The 15,651-nt window shown below is 47.1% G+C and overlaps 1 protein-coding gene across 1 annotated transcript in view; it reads right to left on the bottom strand.

Moving 5' to 3' along the window:
* LOC306655992 (unconventional myosin-XVIIIa-like) overlaps positions 1–15,651 on the bottom strand; it is a 96,669-nt gene that overhangs the window by 63,059 nt on the left and 17,959 nt on the right.

Here is a 15,651-nt window from a genome sequence, read left to right as displayed (position 1 = left end):
AAGGTAGCACTTTCCTTCTGACACACACCCAGACTCTCGGACAGCTGAGCTGATATGACCCCTAAAAATAGCAGAGGAATTTGAGACCTGCAGCCCCCCGGTCTGGGGCCGAGATTAAGATAAGCACATGCGCATTCACATACCCATACACACCCCAGCATGCATGAACACTCACTCACAGTGCAGTGTTTTTGAGAATGCACAAATCATATGCCTACCCCCGCTATCTAATTACTGCGGCAGAGGCCAAGACAGCCACTAACATCACATTCACTACAACACACAGGGCCCAGGGTTCACTGTGCCCAAATAGCAGCCAACAGCAGTCCTATAAAGTCCAGCAGGAACAGGGACCCACAAGACCAGTCTGAAGCCCACTGTCACTGTCTCACTGTAATAAACATGCAGGGACATGCAAGGAATCAATTACTCTCCCTCTGTCTATATACCTCTCCAACACACACCAGCCCGCGGCTGTGCAGGCACAGAGGAAGGTGGTGTGGGTGGGGCAGGTGGGTGGGCCTAAGCCTTGCAGACAGAGGAAACTGTGGGTGTCTGGCCAATGAGCAGCAGCTGCCAGTGAAGAGCCAGTGTTCCTCAAGAGAAATCCTGGCCTGGCTCTAGTTAGCACCACAGGATGCCCAGATAAGGGATGGGGATCCCCAAGAGGCTGAAATGGGGGTTGGGAGCAAGATGGGAAGGAGCCAAAAGACAGGGCCTGCATGTCTCAGAAGCTGTCAGCTTTGCAGGAAAAAACGAAGTCTTTACCTCCCTCTTCCTCTCCAGGAGAAAGAGAAAGAGAGAAAGAGGGGGAGGAGAAAGGGGGGTAGGTGGTGCTAGGAAGCACTGGGGCAGAGCTATCACCTAACCAGACTGGCAGGAACCCAGGCTTGTCACCCCTGGTCAAACCTAAGAGAGAGTGGGTCCTGTAACTAGTATTATTTTCTTCAGAAAAACATTGGTAAGCACCACTCTAGAGGACGGAAACTCAGCTCTCCTCCTACCTACGGGACACTGTACAAGTCTCCTAGTCACGCTATCGTGCACATGGGTTTGTGCCTCTGCTTTCCAGGGAGGTTCTCTGGTCCTCTGGGGGCATATGCAGTGTCATAGATTTCTGCAGCTCCATAGCCTCCATACCACAATGTTGCAAATCACAATGCTCACTAAACGACCCTGAGGAGCTTGGAAAAACTAATGCCTGGATTCCATCCTTACACTCCCAGTTTCTGATCTAACTGGTCTGGGAGGAAGGCCTAGGCACTGTGATTTTTTTAAAATATCCCAGGTGACTCTTACTTGCAGCCAAGGCTGAGAATTGTTTGACTAAGGTCAGCATAAGGCCTAGCACAGATGTTCCCCTTTGTTAAATGAATGAATAAATGAGTTAGCCATATGATCATGTCAGGTGACTTAAATTTCCCTCATCTGTAAAATAAGGATTATGCCTTTGCTGACTCCTACCCAGTTAATATGAGACAGGTATGGAATGAATGTGAAAGAGTTTTGCTTCTCAAAGTGTGGTCCCCAGACCAGCAACATGAGCACTACCTGGGGACTTGTTAGAAATGTAAACTCTGTCCCTGTGGTGGTGGTGGTGGTGATGCATGCCTGTAATCCTAGCATCTGGGGAGGATGAGGCAGGATGAGGCAAGTTCAGGGCTCCACTTGTCAACTTAAGTGAGACCTTGTCTCAAAATGAAAAATGGCTGGGTGGTAGAGTACCCATAGGCTCAATCCCCAGTACCTAGAAAGAAAGGGAAGGAGGGAGGGAGGGAGGCAGGCAGGCAGGTAGGTAGGCAAATTCTGGGGCCTCACTCCAGACCTACTGAATCAAGAACTCAGTATAGGACCCAGCATCTGTCTTAACCAAGCTTCCCAGTTCACTCTAATGTACATTGAAGTCTGAGAATCACTGATTGAAAGGAGTTATTCTGAAGGTGAGACCTTTAGAGCCAGACTGCCTGGTTCAATCTTCACTCTTCCATGTACTAAACTATACAACTTAACTTCTCTGTGCATCAATGTCTTTGTCTGTAAAATGGGGGAAATAATAGTACCTACCACATAGGGCTATTTTAGGGGATAAAAGAATTAATGCCTACAAAGCTCTAAAAACATTGCCCAGCACATTAGCTTTCATTAAATTTTAATTATTATTTTCTGTCTAGGTCATTAGGGGGTGTAAAGGAAGCAACGAAGCAAAATTTCCAGGTAACTGAAGCCTACCCCCTTTAAGGGATCAAATATTTTAAGTATCTTTCTAAATTTATCACTATTTAAAATCATAAAAATAATAAATTTTGGTGTGTGCTTGGGTGTGGTACTGGGGGTTGAATCCAGGGCCTCACAAGTGCTCACAGGCTATGTAAGCACTCTACCTCTTAGCTACAGTCCCAGTCCGTTTTCTTTTATCTTGAGACAGGATCTCAATAAATTGCCAAGGCTGGACTCAAACTTGTAACCTTCTTGCCTCAGACTTCTGAGTAGCTGGAATTAAAGGCGTGCACCACCACACCCAGTTTAGGAAATGTTCTTTAATACTCTTTACTTTCTTAAGTAAAACACGCTGAACTCATCTCAGAGGTCTCAAACTCTGAGCTTTCCTTCATGCATCCAATCCATTTCCATACCATCTGGTACTAAAGAGTATGTTGTCTTCACTGTGATGACTCCTAACTTCTGGCCTGGCTACAATCCATGGATTCTGCCCCACCAAAGCTGCAAGGCTCTCCCAGAGGGCACCAGCTGCCTCCCTGGTGGCCAACCTGAAGCCTCTGATATGCCTATATGAGGAAACCCAGGCAACTTTGTAGCTGTATATTTGCTTTTTAGATATTTTGTCCCCTATAGTCTATGACATCAGGTCATTATCTGTCACTCACCTGATAGTGTGACTGCGTCCAGCAGTCTCACTTCCTTCTAATGTGCTATTTCTGCCAAAGGCTAGAAAGGCAAATAACCAAGCCCCGTAAAGGAGTGTCCAAAGCAGAACAAGTGGATGCTAGAGAAACTGCAGGTTCTCCTGCAAGTGAAGGGCCTTTCACACAAGGACTTAGTGTCCTCCATTGTGATTGCTTGAGGGTCTTCTAGGCCTACTGCCATTTAGCAGCACTCTCAAAGATGACTGAGGTGACACTTGATCTGCAGTCTCTTCTGAGTTACTATCATGCTTCTTTTTCTATTCGGATGACTAACTCCTATAATTCTGTCTCTGAGATGTTTGGTTACCAACAGGATCAGCTCAAATCAGTTTCACTTCCCCTAGTGAAAAAGGCAGGTTCTTCTGTCAGAGGGTGTAAGCTCTGGCAGCCCACTCTCCTTCCCACCCAATCACAACCAGTCCCTCTGCTGCCCAAAGAGGGCGCTGTCTCAGTGTGGTTCATGTCTTCAATAAACCTAAGAACTGTTCTGGGGGACCTGCGGACACTCCACCGCCAGCCAGGCCAGCCTCAGGACTCTCCACCTGTCTCCAAGGACAGACATCATTTAGAATCTGACTCCCCCTCTGCACTTCACCTTCCTCACTCTCCTGGCTCTCACTCTTTTGCCCTCTTTCAGGCAGATCTCCACACACATTCTCTGCCTGCACCTCTCCCAGGGCCTGGGCTCCACTGTTGTTTCCGCCTTGCCCAACCTTCCCCATTCCTCAAGGCCCATCTCCTCATGAAGCCCTCCTGAAACTCAAGGCCCAACAAGAAGTGTAATACAAAGAGCAAGGAACCAGCAGATGTACTCAGCAGGAACTGAATCTCAGCTTGGCCTCTTTCTTGCTGTTTGGCCTAAGGGAAGGTTGCTCTACTTCTTAGTGTCTCCATTTTTTTTTTTTTTTTAACTTTAAAATAATATGATACCATAGCCAGGCACAGTGTTGTGCACCTGTAATCCCAGCAACTCAGGAGGCTAAGGCAGGAGTTCGAGGCCAGTCTTGCAATTTGGTGAGACCTTATCTCAAAATGAAGAGTAAAGAGGACAAGGGATGTAGCTCAGTGGCAAAACATCCTTGGGTTCAATCCCCAGCACTAGAAAACATAACAAAAACAACAACAATAAAATAATAATGCTGCCTTATGGGTTTTTTGTAAGAAAAGATAGTATGTAAGCTTAGGCTTGGAAAATTGAGGGGAGTGACTAAATGATTAATACCATTAAATTGTTATGAAAAACCACAACACTCACTGTTTTTACCTAAAAACATCACACACGGTAGTTCTTGATTACATCCAATGTGGTACTATTATATACATTGGAGTACTGCTATATGGGATTAGAGTCTTAAATCAGCATGTAAGGCAAAAATATAGTCAAGAACTTCTGAAAATCTACTAAATTGCTCACAGAGTATAGTACACATGGTTTTGTCTCCTTTTATCCAGTTTCACTTTTTGGGGTTTCAGTTACCCGAGGTCAGTCACACTCCAGGAATATTCAATAGAAAATTTCAGAAATAAACAATTCGGAAGTTTTAAATTGCACACAGTTCTGAGCAGCATGGTGAAATCTTGCACCATCCCACTCTGTCCCATCTAGGATGTGAATCATTCTTTACTCTGTCCAGCATATCCACGCTACGTATGCTATGCACCCATTAGTTGCTCTGTAGATGTCTTGGTTATCAGATGACTGTTGCAGTATCAGAGTGCTTATGTTCAAAGAACTCTTTTTCTACTTAATAACGGCCCCAAGGAACAACAGTAGGGATGCTGGCAATTCAGGTATGCCAAAGAGAAACTACATAGTGCTTCCTTTAAGAAAAAGAGTGAAATTTTAAGAGAGAACACATTCATATAACTTTTATTACAATATATTGTTAATTGTTATGTTTTATTATCTGTTATTGATAATTTCTCACTGTGCCTAATATATAAATTAAACTTTATGATAGGTATGTATACAGGAAAAAACAGTACAACTAGGATTTTGTACTACCCACTCTTTCAGGCATCTACTATGGGTATGGGAATGTATCCCCTGTGGATAAGTGGGAAGGACTCCTATACGTTTCATACAGACCTGCATGAAAGCATAATGTATAGTCATAACAACATATAATGAAAATACACAAGATACTATTTTTATAATTTTTGACTACAATAATATAGTTTCTTAAATAACCATATAGTTGAATCTATTGATGTTTAACGTGCATATGCCAGGACTACAAAGCAAACATGAAAGCTCTGAGTGGTAAACAATTCCTCCCTACAAGGAACGTTTCCTACTTACTTTCTATCTTATCCCATTCCCCAGCACTAAGCACACAGTAGGTATTTAATAAAAATGCTCTGGATTCATCCAGCTGATTTGGAAGGTTCACACATAATGAGGCAGGTGGAACAGAATGGGGAGAAGGGGATACCCATACAGGGTGACAAATTCAATTACTCTGCTCTCCCACATTTGCAATATGGTTGAGCAAAAAGTCCTTGGCATGCAGAGAGGCTAAGCAGATCTAGGGCAGGCCAGACGGGAGGCTGTGTGGGTAGAGGAAGCATTCACTGACTCAACTAGCAGTGGCTGTAGTACCTTGAGGTGAACACTGTGGGGAAGCATAATGCTTGCTTTTTCCGTCTCCCCACAACTATACTCTGAGCTTCCTGAGATAGAGGTTGTATGCTGTTCATTGTAACCCCTCCATCCACTTAGCTTTGGGCCCTGCTCAGAGATGACACTGGAATACAAAAGTGAGTGAGAGTGTGAGTGAGTGAGTAAAACAAGATGAAACAGACTTGGTTCCAGTGGAGATAACAAATGTACTCCAATAGTTAGAATTCAAAAGAGAATGTGCTCAGTGTTATAAATGGGGCATGGATAACGTGTAGGACACGTAAAGGTAAACACGAGACAAAGCTGGGAAGGTAGGCAGGGCCCATCAAGGAGCCAAGTGCTGTTGTCCTGCAGTTGTTTCTGCAGCCTACTACACATTCCTCCATCCTCTGATAACAGCACCCCAATTTTCCTCTGAGACCCTACCCCCATATATGATTTGGGCCTTGCCAGTAAGAGAATCATATTCCCAGGCTATAGGGTTGATTCATGAGTAACTCCATCAGTATCAAGGACATATAACAAAAGTTTGGGACAACTGAGTCACACTTCTTTTTCTACAAGACATGAACCTAGGGCTGAGTAATCTTGCCATTACTTGTCTGAGTACCAGCCCAGCCTAGATGAGCCAAGAGAGAGAACAGACCTGGGTCCTGATCATGTTTAAATTTCCAGATAAGTCTGAGCCTATTGCCAGTTTTACCCCTGGACTTTTCAGACATTTGAGCCAGTGCACTCCTTCTTTTTAAGCCAGTTGAGCTGAGCAGTCACCTACAACTGAAATAGGTATACCTGAGATAAAAGCAAGGTAAGCAGTCTAAGGGGGAAAATAAAAAAGGCACACACTGAGAACACTGGCCAGAAGACAGACACAGTGCTGCTCACTTTTCCTGACAGAACCTGAAGAGGTAATTACTGAAAGGAAAATTGTGGACAGAGAAATTGTGGTTTACAGAGATTGAATAACTGCTTATGATCACACTGATAGTGACTGGCAGGGCCAGGATTTGGATTCAGGTCATTCAGACACTGAAAACCTGCCCCTTCCATGCTATCCCCTGCCTTCAAACAATGGGAGTCATGGTAGGTTTCTGGAGACTGAAGGGGCATGACTGAACCTGTGCTTTAGGAATGCTTATCTAACAGAAGGGCCCGGGGAATGAAAGGAGGCTAGAAGCTGAAGGACCATGAGAAAAGCAAGGTAATAGCCAGATGAAAGATAAGAGGGTCTGCCTAGGGTTCTGGCAGGTGATGGCAAAGAGGAGTTGATGAAAGAGAAATAATCTTCTAGATGTGGTGGTCACTTTGGGAGGAAGGGAAATGGGCACAAGAGGATGGAAAAAGAGGGCTGTGGTTGTAACTCAGTAGTAGAGCACTTGCCTAGCATGTGTGAGGCACTGGGTTCAATTCTCAGCACCACATATAAATAAATAAATAAAAGGTATTGTGTCCATCTACAACTAAAAATATTTTTTAAAAAAAGATGACAAGATTTCAAGGTTGGGAGTCTGAAAGGACAATGTGGCACCACTATGCAAAATAGGGATGTTAGGTGGAGGCTGGTTTGCAGGAAAGAGTTTGGAAAACACTGAGACCAAAGTTCTAGTTAATATCTTAACAACAACAAAAATTCTCCTGACCCCATTTGTTCTCTAGTTCCCCTATAAATCAAAACTCCTTAACAAAAAAGTCTATCAACACTATCTCCATAAATGGATACCAATTGCATAATAGTTTCATTACTAATCTGTAATATATAAAATGTCACTAATGGAACTCTTTACTTACAGAAACTGGAGGCAGTCCTGTTTCAAGCACTCAGCCCTCAGGCCTGAGAAGGGCTGCCTGCAGCACTTATGCTTCCTGGGTGGAGGGCACCAGCTGCCATGGTGACAGGTGCACTCCCTCAGATGGCCACTACAGAAGTTCCTCAGCACAGTACTAGAGGACAGTTCCTTAGGATAGCACTAGAATATTCACCTGTCCTCAGAGAAAATGCCAGTACAGGAGTGCCTTCCCTTTCTCGGGAGAAACTATCCTAATTCCTCTGTGGCGGGGCGGGGCGGGGTGAGGGGAGTGCGAGGATGTAGACATTGATTGGCACCCCTCTGAGGGACCGAAATTAAAAAAAAAAAAAAAAAAAAATTAACTGGGCACCGATGACCAGTTAATCACGAAGTGGAAGAGGGAAAATCCTTTTGAAGACTAAGGAAGACCTAAAGGGGGGTGGGAGCGAGAGGACACCCGGAGTGCCTAATGTCCCACTCAGCTTCTTCTGCCGAGCTGGACAAGTCCGTGGGTACAGAGCAAGTCATACCCAGACCTACGCAGCCGCTCGCGTTTCCAGACCCCGCCCACCTGACGGCGCATAGGCGGAGCCAAGTTCAGCGCATGCGCCCGGAGCCTCAGGCCGCACCGCCCTGCAGCGCCGCTGGATCCCGGCAGAGGGCGACAGCTCCCTTCTCATCCTCCTGCTGGCACCACTGAAGCCGCGGGAATTCACCTCCGCCGGGCGGGCCTCCGAGCCCCGCCCCCAAGAGGCGTCCCCCGGGGCTGGAGGCGGGGTGGGGGTGGGGGATGCAGCGACAAGATGGCCTCTTGCCTTACCCGGGAGGGATGTGGCAAGAAAACGCTGGGATGGGCTCGGCGCCCACTTCATTTTCATCATCGCCCTATCCGCAGTGCTTGAAACAATGCTTAAATGTAGTAGGCATTCAATAAGTGCTTATTTATGGGATAAAATGAATGAATGAATAACTGAATCCAGGTGAGAAGACTCCAAGGACGCCTTGAATCTCTATCTGGGTAGGGGTCCAGGACAAGCAATCAGGAGGGTCAGTAGGCATGAGGCACATCGCTGCCCCAGAGGTGGTCATAGACTTAGGCCCCAGGTACACACTGTTGCCTTGGCACACCCAAGGTTTGCTCAGAGCCTGCAGCCACCACATCATCACTTGGGCACCCGTGAGAGACCCTTAGGCTTGTTCTGTCTGCCAAGACTAGGCAGTCAGGTCCTACATTCTGTAGGGACCACCTGAATGGCAGCTCCAGTAGGCCTGCTGCTCTCTGGGGACTCAACTGCTAGGAATTTCCTCCTGGCCAGTGGGGATTTCCAAACTGCCTCCTCTTGCCAAACTCCTTAAAGGTCCAAAGCCAAGGGCCAGCCTTGAGGATGGTTTCCCAAAACCCTCCACACCTCTGCCCCAAATCTCATCAAGACTTGGGTCACTTCTTAGTCTACTAAATGCTCCACATACACTATATTCCCATCCCAACCCCTCTGGCTCATTTGAGTATGAGCATAATGAAGCATTGTTCTCTTTTTTGTATAAATGACAACTCTTCTCAATTTCCACAGAAGAAAAAAGGAAAACCAGTTCAAGGGCGGCAACACTGGTTTAAAATTAGGTACCCAAAGGTCTTACTTGGTATGAGAGCTGCTGACCTGTGCTGCTTATTCTCAGAGTCAGGCTCTTTTAGAAGCCCCTCAGGTTCCCCGAAACATTAAGTATTGGAGGATCTGGGCATTCACCTCTGGAGTCCCTTTTTGGGCCTATTTCTAGAAACCTTTGAAGTAAAAACAAAGTACCCACTCAGTCCCCATAGAAACAGGAAGAAGCAAAAGCCCCTGCCTTGCCTACCAGCCCTCCTCCCCCACATCAACAGCCCGCCAAACCCATGGGCATGTGAGCACCTGTGTGTTCAGAAGACGTGCTTGGCAAGGTGGGGAGGTACTGCCCCAGTTGTGGTGGCACACTGCCAGGGGTTGGCCCTGGGGCATTAGGATTCCAAAGCTGGTGAAGTGGAGAAATTGCCAGAGAGGACAAACCTTCCTTCCTGAGAGGAAGGGGAAATGCCACCAGCCCAGCATCTCCAGGGGAACACTGAAGGAGATGAACCTTCCTGTATGTAGCCACACTGTTCAATATGGTAGCCAGAGGTAGCTGTTTAATTGAAGTTAGATCAAAGCAATGAGGTACTTCTCAGTAAATAAAAAACAAAATTTTCAGAACTGTTCCTTGGTCACATTAGCCATATTGCAAGTGCTCAATAGCCACTTGTGACTCAAGGCTACTGAGTTGGACAGTACAGACCTCTGAACATTACCATCTTTGCAGTATGTTCAGTAAGATAGGTCTGGTCTAGAGGTTCCCCCTTCTAGTTTGTCCTGGTCATTCTTGCCAAAGTCTCCTTCAGGTGGTGGCCCTGACTACCTGCTATTCTCTACAATCTCTGCCCAGAGTCTGCTTAGACCCTTGTCCCACATGTCTTATCTTATTTCCTAGGCCTCAAAAAGAAGTGGGGGAGGGGACTGAAGTTGCAATTAATACCCAGCTGGAAAGCAGAAGCCACATGCCACAAAGCCTAAAAAGGCAAGGCTGAATGGAAGCCTGCCCCCACCCCACGGCGTCCCAGGCTCAGGAGAAAGCCCCTCAGTGCTGCACAATCGTTCCTTGTTTCTACAGTCTCTGGGCCTTGCCTGGATAAGACATCTGGAATGTAGTGGCCTGAGGGTTTCCCTGGCATCCACTGTAGGCCTCATCAGCTGTTAATGCCCCAGAGAGAGAAGTCCCAACAGAATCCTGAACTTTCAAGGGCAAATAAGACTTCTGAAACCTTGTCCAGGTCAAGATGCCAGGAGTTCCTCCATGGGGCAATAAGGGCCATAACTGGACACCTCTCTGTGTGGCCAACTGGATAAACCAAATGAGGAAGAAGTGAAGTGCTGACTCTGGGCACCTGCAACAAGCTAGAGAGGCTCAGACAAGCCCCACCAGGCTGGATGCATGGGAGAATGTCAAGAGAAATAGATCTGACCACTATCACATTCTATCCCAGGGACTCAGTCTGAGATTTTGCCACAGTAGTTAGAAAATTCAACAAGAGAGTCCAGGTGAGCTCATATATGTGATGGAAGGAGCAGAGGACAGAACCAGGAACTGTCAGGTCAGGGTGTTGTCTTCTATTCTATACCTCAATTCTTGCTTAACCCTAACCCTAGGTGGGCTTCCAGGAGCAAGACAAGTGCGAAGAAACAGAATCGATGAAATGATCACACACACACACACAAAAAAAAAAAAAAAAAAATGCAGAGTGAGTTTGTCCAACTGGAAAACAAATAAGTAGAAAGAAGGCTGGTACTCTAAAGGTATTGGCATCAGCAAAGAATTTGACTGAGGGAAGTCACAGAAAAAGCAGCACAATTTGAAAAACTGGCATCAAATGAGAGACCAGATTGGAAACTCAGGGCAAAGCTACTCTGGGATGATTTGCCACCCTGAGTTAAGCTTGAGCCTGTTTCCCTCTCTCCACCCTAAGGGCACATTGAGCAAAAGCACCAGCCTGAGGACAAGAGTAAAGGACTCATAGCTGAGTCATTAACAGTAACAGGGCCTTCGGCATTCCTGTGGGCAGATGGTCCATGCTACCAGGCACCAAGTGCTTCCCAAGGTATCAGAGATGGATTAATGATGACCATCATGCTCACTTTGGAGCTCCTACGTAGTCCCCCTTATTTATATTTTCACTTGCTACAATTTCAGTCCAAAAATATTTAATGGAAATTTCCAGAAATAAGCAATTCATCAGTTTTAAATAACTTTTACTACAGTATACTTAGTATTACTGTTAATCTCTTACTGTGCCTCATACATATTAAACTTTATCATATATATGCATGTTTAGGAAAAACATGGTATCCACAGTTTCAGGCAGCGACTGAGGGTCTTGGGATGTGTTCCCTGTGGATAGGGGTACTACCATACTCAGGAGGCATTATTATGAGACTGTTATAAGTGATTTTATATGTATTGATTCATTTAATCCTTAGAACAATCTTAGAAGGAAAGAATTACTATAGTTCTCATTTTACAGATGAGGAAAATGAGGCCCAAAGAAATTAAATAACTTGCCCAAGGTCACTAACCAAGTTAACATTTGGACCAGGCAGTTCGGCTGGAATCCATGTGCCACCCAACTCATAACAATATATTGACAATACAGACAACTAAACACAGCTTTTGACTTCTGGGCCCTTCTTCCTGTGCTGCCTTCTACCTCCTTCTCCTCCCTAAATGAGCAGAAAGCACTTCCTATAGCCAAAACCAACTCTTTCATTCAATTCCTATTTACCAAGCACCTGTTCCTACAGCTACAGACTGGGTATTTTGAAGAGATTGGGTGGGAATGAGGTAGGGGTCCTTTAGAGGATGGGTCACTCTTTTAGAGGCACAGAAAAGAGGCCTCAAAACTAGTTGAAAGACAGACTGGGCGGGAAAGTCGAGGCCATGATTAAAGCAGGAAAACTAAGCCTCTTCTTTCCAGAGATCAAATCTTTGGGTTTGAAGCCAGCCTTCCCCTGGACAGAGAAGGTGAGGGTTACTTAGGAGGACTGGAGACTGGTGGCACAAGTGCTCTGGAGAGGGTCTGAGAGAAAAGAACCAGTCTAGATTCTGCAGTGGGTATGTGTATGGCACCCAGGCCATTTCTAAGCTGGATGTCCTATCACAGATCCCATTTCTATGGTTTTCTTCCTCAGATCAAAGTCAAGTAATGACGGGTAGAGGCAAGGAAAATAGAGAAAGTAAAGAGGAATGCAGAAATGCAGACGGGCATCTGTGTGCCTGCACAGTGTGGTTCGCCTCCCACAAGGGAGGGCGAGGGCCAGTTTTGGGTGAGGTGGTCAGGTTGACACCCTTCATCTTCTCCAAGCCTAGGCCCCATTCCTGCCTGTCCCCATCCACCCACCTAACAAGAAACTCCTGTCACTGTTCAGAAATCCTGAGACCAGAATCTCAGGCTGCTGTGCACCAGGGCTCTTCCAGGCAAAGCCAAGTTCTAAGGAGAACAGGGATGTTTGCTGGTCACTGGATTCCAGGAAGTCAAACCACAGCAGTCCCCACAAGGCTTCTCAGGCCATGGGTCCAGTTTCCCTCTGCTCTACTGATCTCCTTGCATGTCCAAATGAGTGGAACTGGACCTTACCCTGTGCCTGTGTCCTTTAGGTAACCTAGGTTGCCTACTGAGAAGGAGGCAAGGCTGTGCCAGGCTCAGCATAGCTGGATTCCCTAGGGCCTGGTGCCAGGCATACAGGCTGTTGCAGCTTGAACAGCTCTGGGGAGGGCGAGGTGGAAGATGCCAGCCCAGTCATGGAGGAGGCCTTCTACCACTCTGAAGCCAGGGCTTCATAATCAGCTCCAGAATCAAACCAGTCCACAAGCGAAGAGGAAGTGTATAAGAGGAGCAGGAGACAGGGCCCCAGCAGGAAGAACTCATACAAGGAGAGAGCATCAGACCCTTCTACTTCACTGTGCCCTGGAAGGTTCCACTGAGGTCTCCAGATACTTTCCCCTCCATGTGAGGGGGCTGGGCATGAAACTGGGTGGCACAGAGAATCATGATGGTCTCATGCTGCCTGACAGTGCTGTCATTGCTTGGACTCTCGCCTATGCCACCCAGCACCAAGATCTAGCTTTTCACAGCTGTCTAGTTCTGGGGAAACTACAGACTCCCTAATCACAGGGACAGCACCTTAGACCTTTCTCCTCCACAGACCAAGCCCACAGTAAGATATGGACCAGGTGTTCCTCAAGGCTTCCTGACATGCGCTGACTGCACAAAGGCTCCAGGATCTTGGTACCTGGTCTCCCTATGGCCCAAAGCCATGGCTCCCCACCTTGTCTTCAGCCCTCTCCAGCTCCAAAGCCAGAGGCAACCTCCTAGTCATGCTAGAAGTGACCTCCTAGTCATACTAGAAGTGCACTGCCCTGCTTGCCATAGGGCCTGGCAGTGAGAGAAGGTTGGGAGGGAAGAAGGAAGTGAGTCAAGCTCCTTAAAGAAATGGAATGAGAGGGAGGAGCCAGCAAAAAATGAGGATCGGGGCAAAGGCACAGGGGCCAGAAAGGACACTAAGAGAGGTGCCAGGCCCTACAGATGTTGGGACCCACAGATTAGAGGACAGATATGTGTGACAAATTCAGCAGTGCTACCTCCTATCATGGGCCCGGTGGCCCCCGTAGGCAGAGAACTTGGGTCTGGCAGGCAGGCCCCACCTGAGGATGGAATCTGAGGGCGACTCCTCTTTCTGAATCACCAATTGGTTGGAGGAAGTGAGGCCTTGTGGGAAATGGCCAGTCTCTGTTCAGAGAGGTAGAGTCTCTCTCTCATCTCCAAGTCCTCACACAGCTTCTCTTGAGCCCTTTCAGTGCCAGAAGCCCAGGTTCCCTTTGACCTGTCCCAAGAGGGAGAGAGGTATTTGCGTCTCCCAGTAGAAAATGGAATCTATCCCTGGGCCCCCAAAACACAGCAGTTCTAGCTGCCCTAGTACCAGTCCCTGCCCTCTCTGGTGGCCCCTAACCATGTGGGAGCTGTCCCCAGGCTCCAGCTGGAATCTGTTGCTCGACTGGGAAAGATTCTTGTCGTGAAATTCCCAGTCTGCTGACATTCCAGCAGGAAGGCAGTCCAGGGAAAGCAGCAGGAGGGAAGAGGAAGCCTTGAGCCCTGCAGGGTCACATTCCAACCCTGAGAGACCTGTGGCCAGACAGGCACATTCTTTCAGGTTCCCTGGACCGGACACTGTGTGGCCCCCATGTAACCCTGAATCTCCTTCTCACCCAAGCTGGTGCCTTCCCCAGGCCTCTGCTCCTGGATGCTTATAGAACGCACTCTCCTGCACTCCTGTGTGCCAAGTCCCCAAGCACATAGGAGGCAGAGTCAGTGGTGGAGGCAGGACATGGTAACATACTGCAGACAGTCACCAGGGCCTGTCAGAGGGGAGGGTTCTAATAACCAAAACTGAAATGAACAAGGAAGACTAAACCGAGAGAGAATGTGCAACAAGTTCACAGAGAATCATCTTTCCTTCAACAATATCTACTGCTCTCATGAGGTGTTCTAATATTAGGTAATTAATCGCAACTTCTATGAAGGAGAAGGATGGGTGCTGCCAGAATGGGGACATAATATGGACTAAGAGGATCAGGGAAGGCTTCCCTAAGGAAGTGACATTCAAACTGGGGCCAATGTGCATGTGTGTATGCCACATGGGCAGGGAAAAGTACTATTGACAAGAGGAGCGGCAGGGCTCCGCCATGGAAGCTGATAAGAACTCTGTGTTGCACACCCAACACTGTTAAACCCTCTGCCAGCTTTGCTCCTCTGCCTTTTCCCCAACAATGCACACAGAAGAAACACAGTGTACAGCCTTGTGCAATGCAGAGGAGACTGCTCATGGTCAGAAGTGACACTATGGGATCCGGCCACCCCAAAGTGATATGGAGATCAGCAACTAGCATGCCAGTATGGGCAAAAAAGGTGAGGGAGCCAATGTCCCTGCCTGCTAGATCTAGTATCTGGCAAGGAAGCTGCATAAGAGGCAACTCTATGTGCCCTTCTCCACCCCCTGGGGACCACAGCAAACCTGCAGAGGCAGCTGCGTCATCCCTTCTTGAAGCTTCCCTCAGCCACCTTTCCTGGGTTTCCCAGCCCCCACCAGATTGAATTCTGCCTGCTGCTATTTTGGGCTCACTTCCTCTGACTGACCCGCCGGAGATACTGAAAGCACCAATCACAATCTTCTGCTGGATACTGTCCACAGAGCAAGTAAGGCCAGTCATCCCTGGCTTCCTCTTCCTTTCTAGAAGGAAGACAAGATGAAGAGGCTTCTAGTGACTACAGGCAGCAAGAATCAGAAGGGCCCAGGTCTGTGCTGGACAGTGGATTTATATGGCTATCCACCTACTGCTTTCCTCTATGCTCTTTAGCACACTAGTTTAGAGTTGATGGCCCAAGCTCAAATCCTAACCAGTCACTTAATAGCTATGCAACTTTATACAAATTGCTTAACCTTAGCCCATAATACAATGATTGGTGGTAATCCACTTTCCTCATCTGTAAAACAGAGATTATTATAATACCTAATGCAAAGGGTTATTGGGAAAATGAAATGAGTTAACATGTGAAACATCTAGTACAGTGCCTGACGTACAATGAACACATGCCATGAGTCTCATCTTCCTTTACTTTCCATGTCTTCTTTCCTCAAGATTGTACTTCCCAGTAGAATCTTAACTAGGCCATTAAATGCCACCCAGGTGCACGTGTGTG

Source organism: Sciurus vulgaris (genome assembly GCF_902686455.1).
Source record: "Sciurus vulgaris genome assembly, chromosome: 3".
Classification (NCBI taxonomy): Eukaryota; Metazoa; Chordata; class Mammalia; order Rodentia; family Sciuridae; genus Sciurus; species Sciurus vulgaris.
The sequence above is the reverse complement of the archived record's forward strand: the minus strand, read 5'-3'. Positions and strand labels throughout refer to the sequence as shown.